We start from the raw sequence: 9,416 nt of genomic DNA, 5'->3' as shown, positions 1-9,416 counted from the left end.
TTTCCAAATATGAAATTTCTCATTCATCGTGCAACCAAGTTGCATGATTCCAAGTTTCTGTCCAATTGAAACTTGGGTGATGAGAAAATCTCCCTATTTGGTAAATTCTCGACATTTCCACAAATAATAAAATTAAGAATCAAATCCATTATTGCTAATAATAGAACATTCAAACATCAATTTTTCATATACGCCATTGCAAGGATAACTAAATAATATAAAAATCAAAATTTATTTTATTGCGGAAAAATTTGTCCTTACAATGCAATTCATTGAAAAACTATGCTAATACTGTTGGATTAATGTCTACGTCCATAACTATAATTGGTAAGACTTGACCCGACCCAACATGGTCCATTTGGGTTGCATGGCATCATGCACTTGGATAGACTATAATGAGAGAAATAAGACACTTATGGTTATTAATATATTATAAGTTCTAGTATATTAATAATAAGAATAATAAGATTATTTAATTAGTATTGATCAAGAATTAATCTAGGATTAATTAAGTGATCAAAAGAAGACTAATTAAATATATGGGTTGATTGTGCAAATCATCCATACTTATATAGTGGGCTAATGCTCCATGGATTATCTAGTTGGGCTAAAACCCATATGATGCTCCATGGATGCTCCATGGTGTATTTGTACCCATGGATCATGGAAATGAAAGGCCATGACTATTAGGGTTTACATGGTGTAACCCTAACTATATAAGCATCATATTATTCACCAAAATCGGCCACTAGAGAGAGTGAGAAAGGGCTAGCCGATTTTCATGAAGTGTAGAATTCTCTCAAGTTATTCCAAGTGTATTTGGTGTTGTGTGAACCATTTGAGGTGTCACACTTGGGGCACTAGGCACTCAAGCTTCATGAAGACTTTCTACATCAAAGAGGTATGTATTCTATCTTGTTATGTTCATTGTTTTGTATGCTAGATTAGGATAATACCTTGGAGGTTCATATTTGAATGTATAATAGAGAAAACATAGATCCAAGGTATTTAGGGTTGCATGTACACTTAGGAGTGTTAGAATGCTCAAAACCCAACAGTGGTATCAGAGCCTAGGCTTGTTTTCTTGGTATACTTGCAAAAGAAGCTGAAAAATCGAGTTTTGATGCTGTCTGCCCAGCAGACTCCCCGAGTCCATGAATGGACTCGCCGAGTCCAAGGCAAAAAATATCCAACTCGCCGAGTTGGTTCGTGCACTCGACGAGTTGGACCCCCAGACAGCATAAATTCGACTTTTTTTGGCTGGAATTGGACTAGGAACATTACCCTAAGATGTTTTTGGACTTATAAACTTGTTTTTGATGTGGTAATGTTAATGCTAATCCAATTTCAAAGATAATTGTCAATAGATTCATGTTTTGTATTAGTTTAAGGTTTAGACTAATTACATGAAAAAGTTTGATTTGAATTATCATGTTCTTATGAGTTGCTTAGATTAATAGAAAAGTTGAGTGAAATAGTTGTTTTCAATCCAAATTAATCTAAGAGTTGATTCTAAAATGTGTTTTTGTAACTTGTCCTCAAGTTATATGAAAAGTCACATTTAAGTTTCATAAAACTCATAAAAGTTGGCAAAGGTTACAAAAAATGAAGAGTCTAGTTCTAATTAAATGGTTTTATGACTCCATAATTTGTCCTCAAGTTATGGAGGACCAAGAGTCTCTTCATTAAATAATAAATAAAAACAAGTGTAACCTTAATTAATTCCATAAGTTATAAAATAAAGAAAAGTTAATGCTTTTATTAGTTTAAAGTCTTCGATAACTTGTCCTCAAGTTATGTAACTTGAAGAGTTTTTGGATTAAAACTACTTTAAACACATAAGTTATGGAATTAATTAGTTTTGAATAATTTTAAAACTTGCCCTCAAGTTTTGGAATTTGTAAAGTTTTCTCTTATGAATACTTTAATTCCAAGTTAGCCCTTAGAATTTTAAAAGTTAAAATTCAATCCTTATACTTTATAATATTATAAGTTAATAATATATATATATATGTGTATAAGAGTAAAGTCAGTCTTACCGCTAGTACGCCTCATTCACGAAGCCGGTCTATAAGGTGGGTATAAGGTTGTTGCCTATAAAATGGAAACTTAATGGGTGTCCACTCTCACCCACCGCTTGCTTCACTGGTGGAGGGTCGTTACCCGAACGGGTTTGACAGGACTATAATTCTCCCTTCATTAAAAGTATTAATGATAAATACTAAGTAACTAAACTCTTAATAATACCCAATCGTAGTTACTTAGGAAAATGTGAATAAGGTGCTAATCCATGAAATTACACTTTGCACTTTGTTTTAAGTCGGTTAGTGGAGCGTGTGTGGTTAACCGACACACTAACTCGTATTTAACAAGGTAGGCAAAGGGTAACTTAATGTTTATCATAGTATCGATGGAGCGTATGTGGTTAACCGGCACATCGATTGAGGGGTAAACACTTAAGGGTACCAAGTAATTTGCATGGTTACTTCACACCTTGTTTTGTGATCCTCGGCATCCCAGTCACAAAACCTGAAGGGCACACTCGAGATTGAAACATGCCATTGAACAGTTCAATGAATCTCAAAGATCTAGGAGTTTTAAAACGAATTAAAACCTAATAATACATTTCGTTTATCTTGGTGGAAATTGGTGAATCGTCATTCACCTACCTTCAAATGTTTTATAGCTTGGGTTACAGCATACCTCTTCTAAGTTATAAAATACTTTGTTGGGTCCTAGCCTTAATATTTCATATTGGGTGTCATATTAAGGACTTAAGATCAACTATCTTGAATATCTCCCAAAAGATGTCTGGTTTAGACATTTATGATCTTCCGAAATCTCTTGAAACAAGCTTTCCTAAATGAAGATGATGTCCCTTGGAAATCATACTTCATTCACCTCCTGCAATTATTCTCCCCAACCCACAAGTTCTTGAAAAGTTTAAGGTCACTCACGCCCAATTGGCAAGGCAAGGTCTAGGTGTGGTCACGTCTTGGAGATGTAGTCACATATTGACAAGCTGGGAGAGTTGGTTGTCAAAGTCTTGAGAAAGTTGGTGGTTCAATCACTTTCTAAGTCACATAGTGAGTTCCTTTGGGACACCTATGAAACAGACTATGACAAGACCCTTAATGATCTTATCTATTTGTTAAGATCAACTTCCTTAAAACTTGATGGACATTGACAATAGTGACACAGGAAATCCAGAAAAGCATTCTCTTCCCAATGGAAAGGGATCGGCCATAGTCAACTCGGTTGACCAAATGGTAAAGAGAAAAGCTAAGTCTGTGATAGTCCCTTGTACCATTATCAAAGGGTCCGTATGTTAATATTGCCAAAGAAAGGGGCATTGGTTGTGAAGCTGCCAAATTTACCTAAGGATGTTAAAGTCAATAAGTTTGACTCTACTTCAGGTAAAGTCCACTATCTAACTCTGTTAAGTTTCTATTATGAGATTCTTGATACATGATGTGACTGGGTCACATGGTGATGTTTTAAGAATCAAAGAAAAGTAAAGAAACTTAAAGAAAGAATATGTTGAATCTGATCGCATAGATGGATTTCTATCGCGTAGTTTGAAGATCGGATTCTTGAGCTACTTCTTAGGAGTTATGAGATATTGCTTAGGAATAGATAACAACAAGTTTTCATATGGATTGTAAGGATAAGCTTTTCCGCAAAGTTTTAAAATAAAAGGAAATTTTTGTTTTTATTTATTTTAAAATATCCTTACAATGGCATTTGAGGAAAAAATTGTTGTTTATAAGATTCCATTCATAGCAAGAGTGGAAATATGAAATTGATTCTTTCATTTGTGGTAATGTCTAAATTTACCAAACAAGGAAAGATTCTCATCACCCAAGTTTCAATTGGACCGGAACTTGGAATCATGCAAGTTGTATAGCATGATGAATGTGAACTTTCAAGTATTGGAAAAATTAAGACTAATTACTCGGTCACATGGATGTGTGAGTCAAGTAAAGGACTAAGGGATCGAGTACACATTCTTGTTCACTGATTAAGTCCACCACAAAAGATTGATAAGACTATTCGTCATAGTTTCCTAAAGCTCTGTAAATATGATTATACTTACAAGCTTAAGTGTAACTCTGAGACATTGGAAAAGGTTCCAATGTATGGCAGAGCGAATAAGAAGAATCAAATTAGACAGAAGGATAAAAGTTTCTCAAATCTGAAAAGATGGGAGAGTACTTTAGTATCAGTTCTGTGATCATCTTAATGATTAAGAAACCATATCAAAATTGGTTCTCTAAGGAAAATCTTAGTGCATTCTTATGACTAAGAAGAAGAACTTGAATTGTTGAAGTGGTTAAATCAAGAGGAGGAGTCATACTTCGTTCCAATACAAGTCTTAGAGTCATACTCCAAGATTGTAACTTGAGTGACATGTCTCAAAGAAGGTTTAAAACACTTGTCAAATGTAAGGGTAAAAGTTTTCTACTCTTGTACATTTGAAATTGGTAAGTTGTGATGTTTTGGATAAAACAAAGACCAACTTAGGCCAATTGTGTGAAGTGTTTGTCTTGGTTAGAATCCACACTATCTCTTGGATGTTTGACAATGGAGTCTTATAGGTCAAGGGGACAGTGGGAGTCTTAAAGGTCTTGAAAGTCTCAAGAACTAATCAAGAATAGAACCTGAAGTTCTTCACTAGCACACGACTTGAGGTTTATAACCTATCATGTTGACATATTCTGTGCCCATTCCAGTTAAAGTTGGCTTTGCATATGAGTTCTTAGAGTTCTCAATGTGTTGCACAACAACTTGGAAGCAATGGCAGGCCCTTGAGCTGCCAGTGGCAAGAAGTTAAGATTGAGTTCAATCCATATGAGTTTGGATTTGCCATTATCCTTGTCTTGTGACTATGGTTTTGACAATTCACATGGATAAGAACACATACACCATAAAAATCTAAGTGTCATAAGGTTTCTCTCCGATTCATGAAAATGATGGTGAGGAAACACTTTCACTAAGTAGATTTTAGCTAGATAGAAATTGTGATATTTGCATTCTCAAAGTCGTTAGTGGAGCGTGTGTGGTTTACCGGCACACTAACCTGGACTTGTGAGAAGTGGAAAAAAGGTCTAACCATTATGATTACGACATCCCTCTTCATAATTGTGTAGACACACAAGTGTGCTATCTAAGGGAAGGTGTATGATTTTGATAAAGTCTTATAAAAAACAATCTAGTATCAGAAATCTGAACTTTGGTAAGAAAGTCAGCTGATTTCTGAGTACATTTCAAAGCTAGTGGGATCATAAGTGTTATGCTAATAATCATCATGTTAGTGGGAGCATGTTAATTATGATAAGTATTGCAAGCTAGCAATGTTAATTATAGAATACAAAAGTTTCAATTGGGAAAGAGTTGTTTTTCTATAATTAAGGGAGAGGAAATTATACATCATCTCAAATCTATAAGCTTAGATCGTGAGGTTTTAATCATTTAGTCAAGGAAATATATATGAATTTCATGTTGGAATGGCTGAACATAAGGAAATTCTGTATATGGGTCCATTATTTGCGTTCTAAAATTCGATTATGATTACGGCATCCCTTTTCATAATCTGAATTATGAGAACTTGGCAAATAGATATGGAAATGTTATAGCAAAAGACTGGTTTAGTCTTTAAGTGAGACATCATGAATCGTGTCCCATATGCTTCGGATATAGGATCGATTGCATGTGCTATATTCATCCTTTCTAAAATTTCCCAAATGCCTGGGGCATTATGAAGGGAAAAGGTTTAGAACTGGATATGACTAAAAGGATTAAACAATTGTCGAGGACAATCTAAGGTTTACCAAAGATTGGCTGCTCAAGGACAGTTGGAGGTATAGTGATAATTCTGGAAGGACCATATTGACATAATCTGGAAGGAGGCAACTCTTGTTCAGAAGTGATAGTCAAAATGGAATCTGGAAATGTTTCAAAGTTAGAATTTTCAATCTGTTTAAGATTAGGAAACTTAGTGCAAGAAGGGTGTTTCTAAGGAGCTGATCTCCTTTGGAATGCTCTGTAATGGTTGTTGCCAAGTTTTTCTGACTTTGTGCATAATCATTACAAGAGGATCAATGCATATAAGTTTAGAATCTATCAGATTTCAGTAAATGCCATGAGTTTGGAATTCTTGCATTTGCAGTAAGGAGTTGGGAGTATGAAAAGAGAATCATTGAAGTTATGTTCAGTTGATATAGTTCACAAAGTAAAGATCATAGATAAACATAGTATGCATACTTGGTGTATGACATGACTAGTGTTTAGAAAACATAGTGTACATGCTTGGAGCATGGGACAACTATTGTTTTAAATTCAAGAATAAAGTTGATAGCTGAAACAGTATACAATGAATAATGTGTAATCATATGGTGATAAATAAAAGATTTTTTTATTTATGTTCATAGGTTTTGATACCATATTGGATTCAATTATTATTGTGTTTCACTTTGCATGTTTTGACTTCCCGAATAAACTAGGTTATTCTTCCGGAATGACTAAGTTATTCAAACCATCCACAGTAGGTCATATATTGGAAGTAGATATGAATTAAGACTGTCATGGGTTGGCTTGTAGAGGTCTAAGGTGTTGGACAAAGGGCTACAACACTCATGAGTGCTCATAAGTTCTGAGTATTGGATTCAACCCGCGCTCATTGGAATCACTTCATGGATTTTATCACGAGTGATCATGAGACGATAATATCTTATATTCTTCAAACCTAGAGATATGAGTTGTTACTATAAAACGTGCCTTTGTGTATGATTCAACAAGTAGTAGAACAAGCCATATGAGTCGAAGTTTATCCGTTCCTTTTACCTTGGGGATGATTTGATGATGACAAATGGAAGTGCTCGGCCGGGCCAGGACTGATTTGATTTGTTCAATTAGTCAGTCGTCATAAATCGGAAATCGGGAAACAACAAATGGACAGAGAGAATGATTATAATCCATGTCTCAGTCCATATGATATCTAGAATGGAAGAATATATGATCCCTTATCTAATGGACAAGTCATTGACAAAGGTCAGAATTTATCGACAAGGTCAGAGTTCGACAGAAGCTTTTGAGAGCTACGATTGCCAGTTGGTTCTTGAAGTCATACGCAATAATAGTTTTAGACTTATCCAAGTGGGAGACTGTTGGATTAATGTCTAAGTCCATAACTATAATTGGTAAGACTGGACCTGACCCGACATGGTCCATTTGGGTTGCATGGCATCATGCACTTGGATAGACTATAATGAGAGAAATAAGACACTTATGGTTATTAATATATTATAAGTTCTAGTATATTAATAATAAGAATAACAAGATTATTTACTTAGTATTGATCAAGAATTAATCTAGGATTAATTAAGTGATCAAAAGAAGACTAATTAAATATATGGGTTGATTGTGGAAATCATCCATACTTATATAGTGGGCTAATGCTCCATGGATTATCTAGTTGGGCTAAAACCCATATGATGCTCCATGGATGCTCCAAGGTGTATTTGTACCCATGGATCATGGAAATGAAAGGCCATGACAATTAGGGTTTACATGGTGTAACCCTAACTATATAAGCATCATATTATTCACCAAAATCGGCCACTAGAGAGAGTAAGAAAGGGCTAGCCGATTTTCATGAAGTGTAGAATTCTCTCAAGTTATTCCAAGTGTATTTGGTGTTGTGTGAACCATTTGAGGTGTCACACTTGGGGCACTAGGCACTCAAGCTTCATGAAGACTTTCTACATCAAAGAGGTATGTATTATATCTTGTTATATTCATTGTTTTGTATGCTAGATTAGGATAATACCTTGGATGTTCATATTTGCATGTATAATAGAGAAGACATAGATCCAAGGTATTTAGGGTTGCATGTACACTTAGGAGTGTTAGAATGCTCAAAACCCAAAAAATACATCTTTCTTAGCAATCTAATTCTAACTCTAAGTAGCAGCTCGAGAATCTAATCTTCAAGTAATCCGATCAAAATCCATTCATTCACGGTTAGATTCTGCTCACTTCTTCCCTTAAGCTTCCTCTCTTTTCTTTGATCCTACATAACATCAATTGTAATCTTATCACATTATGTATTAAGAATCTAGAATAGGAGCTTAAAAGAGTTAGTCAATGGATTTTACCTAAAGCAAAGCCATACATTTTGACTCTCCCATCGCTTAGATCTCTTAGGTAAATAGGGCAGCTTCGTCTCCAATGCCCCTTCTCCTGGCAATAAAAGCAAATTGACTCTTTTGGAACAGGACATGGAACTACTTCAGACATTGCCTTTCTCTTATGATTAAACTTTTTGATCATAGCATGTCTTTCGTTACCATTGTTTATATCCATAAAGGTCTTGAAGGCAGATTCCCCAATCAACTTTGCTTTTCTATTGCGCCAAACCACTGTTGATTCAGCAGCAATAGGCATATAGGTGAGATCTATAAGGGTCACGTTGCAGTTTTTCATATAGTACTCTCTTACGAAGTCACTATACGAGTTAGGAAGTGACTGAAGAACCCAATCAACAGCCATCTCCTCACAGACAACGGATCTCAACATTCTTAACCTATCAATGTGTGACTTTATCCCTAGGACGTGTGCAGACACCGACTTTCCTTCTTTATGTTTACTTGCCAAAAGGGCTTGAGTGAGCTTGGACCTTTCAAGCCTTCAAACTTGTGGGTTAGGGAGAATAATTGGAGGAGGTGGAGGAAGTGAAGCATGATCTCTTGTTCCTCGATCGAATCGTGGAATATCATCTGCATGTGGAATGCTACGGGATTTGGGAAGACCATAGTTGTCGTACTTTGACATCTACAAAACGGGAGAAAACAAATTCAAGTTAGTTGATTGTTTGAGTCCTTAGTAAATCACCCAAATGAGATACTAAGGCTAGGACCCAACACAATATGCTACAACCTAGAAAAGGGATGTCGTAATCTAGTTGCAGAATATTTGAAGGTAAGTGAATGACGATTCACTAATTTCCACCATGAAAAACGAAAAAGAAATTTAAGTTTTAAATCTATGAAAACTCCTAGATCCTTTGAGATTCATTGAACTTTTCAATGGCATGTTTAATTCTCGATATGCCCCTCTAGTTTGTGACTGGGATGCCGAGGATCACAAAGCGGGTGTGAATAACCATGCAAACTTACAAGGTGCCCTCACATGTTACAGTCACCTATTCGATGTGCCAGTAAATGTCACACCCCAAAACCAAGAACGGCGGAAACGTTCTGGGGCGGAGGACGTCATGTAAAGTATCACAACATAGTAAATGTAAATAAGCAAACAACATCATCCATTGCATTAAATATATAATTTTAATACAAGCGTGTTCTATACAGTTTTAGACACCAAAAAATATAATGTAAATCAAAATAATATGGTGAGTC

This window comes from Lactuca serriola, chromosome 2, assembly GCF_051521515.1.
Source record: "Lactuca serriola cultivar US96UC23 chromosome 2, Lser_US96UC23_V15, whole genome shotgun sequence".
In the NCBI taxonomy this organism is placed as follows: Eukaryota; Viridiplantae; Streptophyta; class Magnoliopsida; order Asterales; family Asteraceae; genus Lactuca; species Lactuca serriola.
Note: the sequence above shows the minus strand (reverse complement) of the source record.